At 50.7% G+C, this 12952-nt stretch overlaps 1 pseudogene; it reads right to left on the bottom strand.

Moving 5' to 3' along the window:
- The window catches only part of LOC132511909 (small ribosomal subunit protein eS19-like), a 29355-nt pseudogene extending 25470 nt beyond the window's left edge, over positions 1-3885 (bottom strand).
- Between the last annotated feature and the right edge of the window lie 9067 nt (positions 3886-12952).

The raw sequence follows: 12952 nt of genomic DNA, 5'->3' as shown, positions 1-12952 counted from the left end.
GCAATTTGCACCCAGCCCGTTATCCTTATTTATTTATTTATTTTGCGGTACGCGGGCCTCTCACTGTTGTGGCCTCTCCCGTTGCGGAGCACAGGCTCCGGACGCGCAGTCCCAGCGGCCATGGCTCACGGGCCCAGCCGCTCCGCGGCATGTGGGATCTTCCCGGACCGGGGCATGAACCCGTGTCCGCTGCATCGGCAGGCGGACTCTTAACCACTGTGCCACCAGGGGAGCCCTGGGGCTTGTCTTTTTATTCCTTTAACAGTGTCTTTCAAATAGCAGAAAGTCTTAATTTTAATAAAGTCCAATTTTTTCTTTTAAAGTGTCTTATCTAAGAAATCTTTGCCTAACCCAAGGTCGCAAGGATTTTCTTCTATGTTTTTTTCTAGAAATTTTATACTTTTAGGCTTATGTTTAGGTCTAGGGTCCACTTTGAGATAATTTTTATATATGGTGTGAGGTTATTTATTTTATTTTGTATATCCATTTCTCCCAGGACCATTTGTTGAAAAGACTATCCTTCTTCCCCTAGACTGTCTTTGCAGCTTTGCTAAAAATCAATTGACCATATATGTGTGGGTCTGTTTATAGACATTGTATTCTCTTCCTTTGGTCTATTTGTCTATCTTGATCCCAACATGCACTGCCTTGATTGCTATAGCTTTCTAATCACCTTGAGTTTACATAGTGTAAGTTCTCCAACTAGTTTTTGTTTTTAAAGAATGAGGCAATTTATTAACCCAGCATTTGTTCTAATGTTTCTCTTAGGCAGATGCCCCCATCTGGCAATTCTGTCTAGATCTCTCTGTCCCTGAGGTGTCAGCTTGCCACCCCCATCTTGGTCCTTGTCTACCATTTTCAGCCCTTCCAGGGCTTGGAGGAACAGACAGGCCACACTCTTGGAGCCCTGCTGAAGTGGCTAGACATGATGTGGTTTATGTCCCCATAGATGTTGGTCTTGGAACCAACCCAGCACAGCCCTGGAGATAGATGTGTAGCACTGTGGAAGCCACTCTATGTAGAACCAGCTCTCAGTGTAGTGAGCAAGCTCTTTATGCTTGGCCAGCTTGGTGGTGTTCACCCATTTAGGGACTTTCAGCTTCCCAGACTTTTTGAGGAAAGCTGTCAGAGCCCTGATGAACTCCTGCTGGTTCATGTCTTTTACGGTAACCCTAGGCAACGTCTTCTACAGTAACTTCAAGCACCCTGTGGCTTCCTTGCTGCCAGCCAGGGGGAAGGGCTCTCCAATATTTTCCCTTCCTTCCGTTTCAAAGTTGTTTTGGCTATTCTAAGTCCTTTGTATTTCCTTAAGATTTTTAGAATCAACTTTTCGATTTTTACAAAGACCTGTGGGGAATTTGACTGGGATTGTGTTGAATTTATAGATCGATTGGGGGGAGAATTGATATCTTAACCGTATGGAGTCTTCTGATCCATGAGCATGGTATGTCTCTGCATTACTGATTCTTCTTTAATTTCTCTAAGCAGTGTTTTGTAGTTTTCAGTGTACAGGTCTTATATATCCTTTGTCAGACTTATTTCTAAGTAGTTTGTATTTTTTGATGCTACTGTACATGGCATTTTTTAAAATTTCAATTTCCAGTTGTTCATTGCCTGTCTATAGAAATATAATTGACTTCATATATTGATCTTATAACTTACAGTCTTGCTAAACTCATTTATTAGTTCTAGTAGCTATTTTTTAGGTTCCTTCAGATTTTCTACATGGACGTTCACACCGTCTTCACATAAAGACAGTTTTACATCTTCCTTTCAGTTCTAGATGCCTTTTTCCCCCTGCTTTAGCACGCTGGCTAGAGCCTCCAGCACAATATTGAATTGTGATAATGGGAGTGACATCCTTGCTTTGTTCTTGATATTAGCAGGAAATCCAGGGTCCTTTTAGGAAACTTCACACTTTGAGAGGCTCGCTCTATGGGGTCTTGGATTCCTCTTCTCTATTGGGTTTTCCTATTAGTACAATGCAATCTGCTTTAAAACTTCAGTATATTTTTTCTCTGTCATTTCAGAGGGATGGTGTGGTAAACATAGGTAGCCTTCCTGAATCAGAAGTCCAGTGTCAGGCTCTTGCCAGGCAAATGTAACCACAAAAGACTGAGGGTAGTGAGTGAAGATAATCTGATAAAGCAGAGACTCTGGGCTGAAAAAGTAAGAGAATGAAGACAGAAGGGAGCTGATGGATGGGGAAAACATCACCGGGTCAATTGACAGAGATTGAAGAACGGTTGTCTGAGGAATAATTGAACAAAAGGAGCAGAAGATGAGGTCAGAGAGGAAAATGTGAGCACTTACAGGTGATGACAATGTACAGGATGTGAACAAGGGTGCGGGCAGAGGAGAAAGTGATTAGACATGCGAAGGCTGTAGAACGGAGAGGCTGGGACTTTAGAGTTACCCAGGGTGCACTAGGGGGTGGGATGCCAAAAGGCTTCAACAGATAGAAGGCAAGGTCAGTGGACAACACCAGTGAGGGGGGTAGAGGGTGGCACAAGTAGATGCAGTAGGACTTTTGCAAGAAAGTGACAGAGTAATGGAAGCAGCAATGGGGAGCTAGGAAGGACCTGACCCCACCTCCCAACCCTGGCCCTACTTCCTGACCCTGAGGTTGGGGATGAGGCTGAGTGGGTGGCTGCCCAGAGAAGGGGTGACACGACCAGCAATGACCCAGGGGAGGTGCAAAACTTTCTCCCCACTTCTTGGGTCCCAGCACCCCTACTTCTGGTTACACTTGGGGATTGAAGTTCAGCCTTGACCCAGAACGCAGGAGCAACAGGGCTGAGCTCAGCCAGCCAGCCGCGTGGAGGTAGAGAAGAGCAGGGACTTCTAATTCCTTGGGTGACTCACTTCACTTCCCTGGGCTTCAGTTTTATCAACTCTAAAATGGGATTTTAGGGAATTCCCTGGTGGTCTAGTGGTTAGGACTCGGCGCTTCCATTGCAGGGGGCCCAGGTTCTATCCCTGGTCAGGGAACTAAGATCCTGCAAGCCACGCGGCACAGCCAAAAAAAAAAAAAAAAAAATTTAAATTAAGTGGGATTTTATATACACAGAAGATTAAATGAAATAATGTCCTAAGTGCTTAAGAATGGCCCCAATTATGATGATCTTATATTCCTCAGGTTAGACTCTGATTTCCCTGTTTCCCTACAAGGAGCTCCCTGATTTCGACCAGAAGCCCACTCACGCCTGACTCAAGCTGAACCTGCCCCACCCCTTGAGAGTGAAGAGCTGGGGCCTCATTCCTCAGGGCTGCCTCAGAGCCTTGAAGGTGGTCCCTGAACCACAGGTTCTTATAACCTCTAAGATACTTGCATCAGATTTAGGGCTGGACCTGGATGGAGGCTAAGCAGCTTTCAGTCTGCCACAGGACAAGGAGCAGAGGCTGCAGGTCCTGGGAAGAGAGGGAGCAGGAAGCAAAGCGTGCACTCCAGGCCACCGATTTGGCCTGGGCCAGGCGTCTGGGTGGGGGTGTGGGGGGGGAGGGGCTTTGCTGGTCTCACAGGGGTGGGAGCAGGGCTGCTCACCTAGGGGACTGGCAGTGACAGAATACGTGGATGGCTGCTCTGTGTGAAGCATCTCCCCTCTGCGCTTTTCCTGTTTTCTAGATCCAGAAGCAGAGAACCCCGGAGTGGCTTGCCTAAGCACTTAGTGGGAGCAATTATGGGGCATGGTCTCTGTGCCTACGGCTCACTCCCCTCTCCATCCTTGCCTTCGTATCCACCTCAGGAGAGCAGGGGCTGGCTTCTGTTTCCTCTTACCTCCCAACATCTAGAAGAGGGTCCTGCTCCTCGTAGGTGCTCAGTAAATATTTCTTGACCATTGAAGGACTGTCAGGCACTGTGCCAAGTGGCTTATATCTGCGCATGCTCTCTCTAATCCTCCCAGGTGCATTTTACAGATGAGGAAACTGGGGAACAAAGAAGCTAAGTGAGTGATTAGGTATGAGAAGGGATCTGGGTCTGAATCCTGCCTCTGCCACTAATTAGCTTTGTGTCCTTGGGCAAGTCACTTCACTTCTCTGAGCCTCGGTTTTCTCATCTGAGAGTGGCTCATGTCATGGGGTTGGTGTGGGGCCCTGGAGGCCTGGTCCAGCGTGGGGACAGTGAGAGAGGGCTGAAGATTAGGGCCTGAGTCATTCCTTTGGGAGGGAGCCTTGCCTCTTTCCTGGGAGGTGGTGAGAGGTGAAGGGGAAGGGCTTTGGGGATGGACAGACCTGAATTCTTATCCCACTTACACGCTGTGGGACCTTAGGGAAGGGACTTATACTTCCCTTTACTTCTTTACTACTGAAACTTAAATTCTGTTTCCACATCGGTAAAAAGGGGGAAAAAAACCTCTTGGTTGGGGCTTCCCTGGTGGCGCAGTGGTTGAGAATCTGCCTGCTAATGCAGGGGACACGGGTTCGAGCCCTAGTCTGGGAGGATCCCACATGCCGTGGAGCAACTAAGCCCATGCGCCACAACTACTGAGCCTGTGCGTCTGGAGCCTGTGCTCCGCAACAAGAGAGGCCGTGATAGTGAGAGGCCCGTGCACTGCGATGAAGAGTGGCCCCCGCTTGCCACAACTAGAGAAAGCCCTCGCACAGAAACAAAGACCCAACACAGCAAAAATAAATAAATTACTTAATAAACTCCTACCCCCAACATCTTGTTTAAAAACAAACAAACAAAAAAAACCTCTTGGGCTTCTTGTAAGGATTAAATGAGGCCATCTTGCAGAGTGTCAATAGTAGGTGCTTAATAAACACAGTGTCCAGGTGTCCCGTCTATGAACCTTTCCAGAAGAATCTCTCGAAATGCAACTCCCACCCAGACCTTGGCCCCTTTAATCTGGCAATTCTCCAACAGCTCTGCAAAGATTTCATTTCTTGCTTTGGTCTCCCCTCCCCCAATCAGGAGAGGTGCCCCTCGCAGCAAACTGGAGAAGGATGTGGTCAGGGTGGCTGGTGGCTCGAAGAGAACACTCACTCACCCCCTGCACCCCTGCGTCTCCCCGGGTGACTCCTCCCTGCCCACTGCTACAGGTTCTTTCTGAATCATGGTACTTAAAAGCCTCATGGGGACTTGCAGGGCACACCCCAAGCTTCTTAGCTGGGCTTTCACCATTAACAGCCTCTTCTCCAGTGTTAGCCCACCCCTACCCAGTCTCTCTTGCTGCCATTCCGGCTCAGCCCCCCACCCCAAGCACACCCCTTGGCGGGGAACACCCTCCCCCATCTTCTCCACCCAGCAAAGTCCAGCTCTCCTTTCAAGGTCCACCTCAAATATCAATCACCTCTCCCATAGAGCTTTTTTTTTTTAAATAAATTTATTTATTTTATTTATTATTTTTGGCTGTGTTAGGTCTTCATTGCCGCACGCGGGTTTTCTCTAGTTGCGGTGAGCAGGGGCTACTCTTCGTTGCAGTGCGCGGGCTTCTCATTGCAGTGGCTTCTCTTGTTGCGGAGCATGGGCTCTAGGTGTGCGGGCTTCAGTAGTTGTGGCTCACGGGCTTCAGTAGTTGTGGCTCACGGGCTTCAGTAGTTGTGGCTCGTGGGCTGTAGAGGGCAGGCTCAGTAGTTGTGGCGCATGGACTTAGTTGCTCCGCAGCATGTGGGATCTTCCTGGACCAGGGTTCGAACCAGTATCCCCTGCATTGGCAGGCGGATTCTTAACCACTGCGCCACCAGGGAAGCCCACCCATAGAGCTTTTCACACCCATTCCCCTGCAGGAAATGGCTCAACCCCCAGGCCACCCGGCACACTGCTCATGGGGCCAGTGGGATGGTGTCCACAGGCAACAGCTGTTCTGCTCTTGCTCTGAGAAGAGGGCAGACACAGCTGGCCTCCTGTCCTACCCTGTCCAGGCAGCTGAACACTTGCCCAGTGCCCTCCACGGTCTCCTGTGCTTGTCCCCAGCCTGCATGTGGGCTCTGAGCCCCAGAGGTAGCAGGTGTAGCCCTCATCCGGCAGGAAGGCTCTGACTCCACCCACTTGGCTGTGTGCAAAGCTGTATAGTACAGATGGGGATGTTGAAAATATCCGTGACATATTCCAAACTGGCCTACTTTCCTATCACGAGAGAGGCCGAGACGGAGACACGAGGATGAGTGAGATGGGAGCTTGGGACCTGTTCCCATCTCCTTCTTCCTCCCCAGCTCAGTTGTTAGACAGGAGAGGGATTTGCAGCCTCTCCCAGCCGTCTCCGCCCTGTTCTGGGGCTGTGTGTTTGGGGTGTCGGTGGGGAGGGCGGTGTGGAGGAGTGAGGGTACAGGGGGTCTGGGGAGGTTGGTGGAGGAACCAAGGCCTGGGTCCTATCTTGGGAAGCTTCCAGCCCAAGAGGCAGGGCGGTGGAGGCCATCTCACTGGACATGGGGGTTGAAAGCTTGGGTTTAAATCCGGGTTCACCTGTGAAGCCTCGAGCAAGTTCCTTAACCTCTCTGGGCTTTGGTTTTTTCATCAGCAGAATGGGCTACACACAATCTCTGCTTACTCTCCTCAAAGGCTTGATTATGGGATTGCTTTGAAGACCGTAAAGGGCCTTGCCTTGATTAATCCACTTCTCAGACTTTTCACCTCACAGGACGGCTTAAGCGGTCGCCTGCTCCAGCCTTCTGCCTCCCAGCAGGCCTGGCAAGGCCTCCACCCTTAATCTTGGCTTCTTGATCCCTGAGTGGGGAGTCACCCACTGTCCTTGCCTGGTGCCAGGACTGTGTGTTGGGCGGGAAGTTCACACTGGGAGCTAACTTCAGTCTCTCTTGCTGACAAGGAACCCCTTGGGTGTTCTCTGGCTTCTCTCCTCCTTCACACATGAGGTGATCATTATTTTAGCTTTTCCCTTTTTAGGCTAGACATCCTCTCCTTCCCTGTTTCTCAAGATGGGCAGGATCCTTGGGGCATTTTTGTAACTCTGAGAAGCTGGACTTCTTCTTGCTTACAGGTCCCTTGCCCAACTTTGGATTCTTCCAGGTGCCGGAGCAGGGTGTGGGGTGGGGGGTTGGGAGTTGTCTGTGTCTCTGCCTCAGTTTTCCCAGCTGGCTCACCACAAGAGAAATAAGTGGCCAAATTGGGAAAAATCTGTTGCTCTGGTGCCGTTGATCAGGGCACAACCAGAAGTAATGGTTCATATTTAAACCACTTCTTATGCATGTACCCCTTATCCAGCTATTCTGCTTCTAGGAATTTATTCTACAGATAAACTCACATTGTGTAATATAAAGTAACTAGCAGGATATCTTGCACCACAGCCTAAACATCTGTCAGCGAGGCACCTTTATATGTGCTGGTGCAAAACAATCTTCTAGTTTATGTTGATCGTACGCTGTCATTTGGGTAAAAGAACACAAAGGAAATGCTTGTGAACACACAGGCAAGCCCTGAAAGACCGAGAAACTGAGAATGGTGTTTGCTTCTGGTGCTGGACCTGGGTGACCAGGAACAGAGACAGTGATGGGGAAACGGATTTTTTCTTTTTGCACCTTTTGAATTTTGCATCACATGCAAATAGAATTTCCCATTAAAAAATAGGTCAAATTAATTTTTTCCAGTCCTTAAAAATCTTATGAACTAATTTTTGGCCCCAGTCATATACCAGTGTTTATTACTGAGAAGGTCCGACCCCGGGTAAGGAGGGTGAAGCCAGGGATGAATGGGGCATGGAGTGATATAGAGGCCTGAGTCCTATGTTGGGAAGTTGCTCGAAGCTCCCCCAGCAAGGAATAGGGGGGCACGGAAGAGCAGCCACAGGAGGGCCCAGGAGAATCAGGGCAGCAGAATGCCCAGAATCCATGAGCACAGATGCTCTGGACGGTGGAGAAGACAGAGGGGACCAAGAGGACGAAAGCTCTGCCCTGCAAGGAGCAGACAGATGGTCACAAATAAAGCTAAGTGGGTGTTAAGAAAACCCGGGGGAGACGGAACGTCAGCTAGAATGTGTTTGTGTGCATGTGTGAGGAGGGCAGGGCTGGGGAAGGCTTTATCGAGGACGTGAGATTTGAGCTGGGCCTGGAAGTGGGTGTCACATGTCCACAGGTGCAGGGGAAGGAAAGGACAAGCCCAAAGTGGGAAACAGTATGCACAAGGGCACGGAGAGTAAAGGGAAGACACAGAGTGCGTGTGCGTGTGTGTATGCTTGTGTGTGTGCGCGTGCATGCGTCTTGTTGCTGCAGGTAGCTGGAGATAAGGCTGGAAAGACTGGGGACAGAGCAATGGAGGGCGTCAAATACGAACCTAAGAAATTTGCTGGGTGGGTCAGGCAGTCTACCCTGAGGTGACCAGATCCTCAAGGCAGTGTTTCTCAAATTCTCTATGGTAAAGGACATTTTTAAAAAAAATATCCAATTGATTGTGAACCCATGTTGTTGTTTTATTTTTTTATAAATTAAAAAAAATGAATTTATTTTTGGCTGCGTTGGGTCTTCGTTGCTGCACGCGGCTTTCTCTGGTTGCGGCGAGCAGGGGCTACTCTTCATTGCCGTGCACAGGTTTCTTCTCATCGCGGTGACTTCTCTTGTTGTGGAGCGCGGGCTCAGTAGTTGTGGCGCACGGGCTTAGTTGCTCCGCGGCATGTGGGATCTCCCCGGACCAGGGCTCAAACCCGTGTCCCCTGCATTGGCAGGCAGATCCATAACCACTGTGCCACCAGGGAAGTCCCTGATTGTGAACCCACGTTGCTGTTGTTTTTTTGGGTTTTTTTTTTTGTTTTGCGGTACGCGGACCTCTCACTGTTGTGGCCTCTCCCGTTGCGGAGCACAGGCTCCGGACGCGCAGGCTCAGCGGCCATGGCTCACGGGCCCAGCCGCTCCGCGGCATGTGGGATCTTCCCGGACCGGGGCACGAACCCGTGTCCCCTGCAACGGCAGGCGGACTCTCAACCACTGCACCACCAGGGAAGCCCGAACCCATGTTGTTTTTATAAAACACAGCAAAAATGATCATGCACTGGGACGTGTGGCAATGTTAAATCGCTATAAAGCTTTCTCAAGGATGGCTCTTCATTTCTGTACTCATCTTGTGGACCAAACTTTGAGTAGCCCTGCTCTAGGGGTCCTTGGATGGGCTGCAGAGGTCGGGGAGGCCAACACATTTCTTGCAGCTGGACATGTATGTTCATTTGTTTAGGAAAGGGTGTAAAGCTTTTGTCAGGACCTCAAAAGGTTCAAGGTCTCCAAAGGACACACTCCTCTGCTGTAGGAAGTGGTCATTAAAGGTCACTAGGAAGGATCTAGTGGGGCTTTAGAGGCAAGGGGAGCAACAAATGTGCCTGATCCATCCTAAGACCCCTCCTTTCCCCGCCTGCACACAGAGGAGCCAGTCCAGGGCCAGACTCAGGGGGAAAGGACTGGGGGGAATGTGAGATTCCAGAGAACAAGGGGCTCACTTAGGGGCTGATCAAAATAATCTGTGGGAAAGAAAACCAGAGGGCTTTTTAAAGCTGTGTTTGGACCCAGATGATCAGGGAGGGGTGGGCCTGCCGCTGGGGCAGATGGCACGATGTTAGCTGAAGATGGGAAGCTGAGCTCCTTAGCGCTTGGTCAGGCATCTGCTGCCTGCTTGGGAAGCAGGAACCTGAAAGGGAGACTCCCTTGGGATGGGAGCCAGGCAGAGCAGGAGGCTGCTAGGATGCAGTCTGGGTTCAGAAAACTGCATCCTGGGGTCCTGTGAGCATCTTCCAAGTGTTCAGAGAGGATGCCTGGTGCTCCAGACCATGGGGAGTGGCTGTAACTCATGTGGGTACAAGCTCCTGTTTCCCAAGAAGGCAGACTCTGACATCTGCAGATGGGTCTACTTAATGAACTCCCTGGAAACGCCTACTTCATTACTCCTTTTTTTTATGACATGGAATTCATATAACATGAAATTGACCATTATACAGTGAACAACTCAGTGGCATTTACTGCATTCACCATGTTGTGCAACCACCACCTCTATCTGGTTCCCAAACATTTTCATCAGCCCCAAAGGGAACCCCATACCCGTTATGTAATCGCTCCCCATTTCTTCCTCCTCCAGGCAAATCTCTATGGAGTTACCTATTCTGAATATTTCCTACACGTGGAATCACACAACACACGACATTTTGTGTCTGGGTCCTTTCACTGAGCAGAACGTTGAGGTTCGTCCGTGTTGAAGGCAGTATTAGTACTTCCTTCCTTTATTATGGTTGAATAGTATTCCATTGTGTGGATAGGTCACAAACTGTTTATTCATCCACTGAAGGACATTTGGGCTGTTGGGTCATAGGGTAATTCTATGTTTAACTTTTTGAGGAGTTGCCAAACTGTTTCCCACAGCTACTGAGCCATTTTACATTCCCACCAGCAATAGATGAGGGTTCCACCCACTTTCATTATTAAACAGGTGATTGTTGTGACCCTGGAAGGCAAGGAGATGGTCACCAGGTGCTAACATGGGTAAAGGAGGTGAGGATGATACCTGTTCCATTTCCCTGCTGCCCACCATAGGCTTCTAAGGCTGGTTGGCAGTCCTGGCAAGGCTGCTGGCTGAAGTAGGGGTGTGTGTTCCCTTTCTTTTCCCAAGCAAGTGGATCAGAGGGTGAAATCTAGAGCCTCAAAGCCAAGCTTGGTGTGGTACTGCAGGAATTGGGCTTGTGGCCCACCTGGGATCCAGTGTCTCACGGTATGTCCTCTCAAGGATAGATAAAAACTGCCTTCCTTCTCCCTGTTTTACTCCCTTCTCCTCATCTTTCTTTTCTCTTTCATTTCATTCTATGCCTAGGCGGCTGAGTAGGAAGGAAGGAGGTGGGGAGCTGCATGCATGTTTGTGGACTACATCCACAAGCCCCTCTCCCCACTGAGGCCCTGGGAGGTCATCCCAAAGTGAGGTGGGATACTGGGAATCCTCTCCCTCGCCTTTATTCCCTCCTTCTCCCAGGAGGAGACCCACTGGTATCTGCAGCACGGAGCATGGTGGCAGGCAGCTGGGGGGCAGGAGATCCAGTTCTGGCCACCTCCAGCCCTCAAAGGTCAAGGTCAGGGGAGGAAGGAGTCACCAGGGGCACTTATGGTGGCAGGAATTGGCTTTGGTGGTGGTTTAAGGAAAGGAGAGGAGAGGGACATTCATCTGTGTCACAGGGTTCTCCTGGACACTCCCTGTGTGCCAGGCCCTGCAGTGACTTGCCACTTGTCCCACTAGCAGGCAAAGCCCGAAGCTGGGAAAGCAAGAAGTCAGTCCCTACCCCACTGGCTCTCAAAGTGTGGTTCCTGCCCAGCAGCAGTAGCAGCAGCAGCAACACTTGGGAACTTGGTCGAAATGCAAATTTTCAGGCCCCTCCTCAAACTTGCTGAATCAGAAACTTTGGGGGTGGAACCCAGCAACCCCCGTTTTCACAAAGCCTCCAGGGGATTCTAATTCTTTTTTCTTTTTTAAATAAATAAATAAATTTATTTATTTATTTAGGCTGCGTTGGGTCTTGGTTGCTGCGCGCGCGCGCGGGCTTTCTCTACTTGCGGCGAGCGGGGGCTACTCTTTGTCGCGGTGCGCGGGCTTCTCATTGCGGTGGCTTCTCTTTCCCGGAGCACGGGCTCTAGGCGCGTGGGTTTCAGTAGTTGTGGCCCGCGGGCTCTAGAGCGCAGGCTCAGTAGTTGTGGCGCAGTTGCTGTGGGCTTAGTTGCTCTGCGGCATGTGGGATCTTCCTGGACCGGGGTTCAGGGCTCGAACCCGTGTTCCCTACATTGGCAGGCGGATTCTTAACCACTGCGCCACCAGGGAAGCCCAAGGGGATTCGAATTCTTTCTCTTTTTTTTTTTTGCGGTACGCGGGCCTCTTACTGTTGTGGCCTCTCCTGTTGCGGAGCACAGGCTCCAGACGCGCAGGCTCAGCGGCCATGACTCACGGGCCCAGCCGCTCCGCGGCATGTGGGCTCTTCCCGGACCAGGGCACGAACCCGTGTCCCCTGCATCGGCAGGCGGACTCTCAACCACTGCGCCACCAGGGAAGCCCGGGGATTCTAATTCTTGCTTTGGTTTAAGAACCACTGCCCTGCCCTGAGGAGGAGCCAGAGTTAATGAGGGGGGACTCAGTGTTCCCAGTCTGATGGGACAGACAAGACCCTTGCTCGCCATCTGATAGGGAAGACAGAGCCTTGTGCTCAGGAAATTCTCAGTCAGAGGGGGACATCGAGGTTTCTCAACGCAAGTCCCTCTAGTGGGGTCCCTCCCTGCTGGAAGCACCAGGATGAGTTTCTCTGGAGGGGGCTGGCTACAGTTAGGACCCCAGAGAACCTCCCCCCTTCCATTTTTACTCTCCATTCTTCAGAAAGTGGGTTTGATGTGCTAATGAGGACATCAATTATTGAGGCTTATTAGCATTCATGACAATAACAAGCAAGGGAGGGGGGATCAAGGGGAACGGAGGGAGGTCTTTTGAAACTTACTGCCTTTTACTTCTCTCCTATAGGGTGGGAGGAGGAATGGGAGAGTGAGGAATGCGGGAGGAGGCTTCAAGGTTCTCAGAGACTGAGCTGTGGTCGGAAGTCTGCGGGTCTGGGGCAGAGGGAGGCAACCTCCACCTCTCAGCTCCCCAACCCAAACCAGCCCCAGAGGCCAGCTCACTGCCCCTGGTCACTCTCTCCCCAGAAGAGGGCTCTCCACAGCCCCCTCAGCGCCTTTGGGCCACCCTTGGTGGAGTTTGGGCGGTCCAAATGGGGCTCATGAAATGCCCTAGCTAGACAATAACACTCCTGGCAGGGTGCCTTCTCGAGGATTTGGGGTGGGGGACTCTGAGGTGGCAGAGTGAGCAGTTTGGGGTGTCCCAGTATCATTTTCACATCACCTTTTCCCCTGTGGCTTTCCTTAGAGGCCCATGTGCCCCTCTGCCCACCCCAGGCCCTGAGGTGGGAGATAGATGGGCCCCAGGCTGAGCAGCTGGACAGAGGAGAAAGCTGAGCCCTACCCAGATAAGAGATAAAGAGACCATGTATTTCTCGTTCTCAAG

Source organism: Lagenorhynchus albirostris, chromosome 20 (genome assembly GCF_949774975.1).
Source record: "Lagenorhynchus albirostris chromosome 20, mLagAlb1.1, whole genome shotgun sequence".
Classification (NCBI taxonomy): domain Eukaryota; kingdom Metazoa; phylum Chordata; class Mammalia; order Artiodactyla; family Delphinidae; genus Lagenorhynchus; species Lagenorhynchus albirostris.
This window is presented reverse-complemented; position numbering and strand designations above follow the sequence as displayed.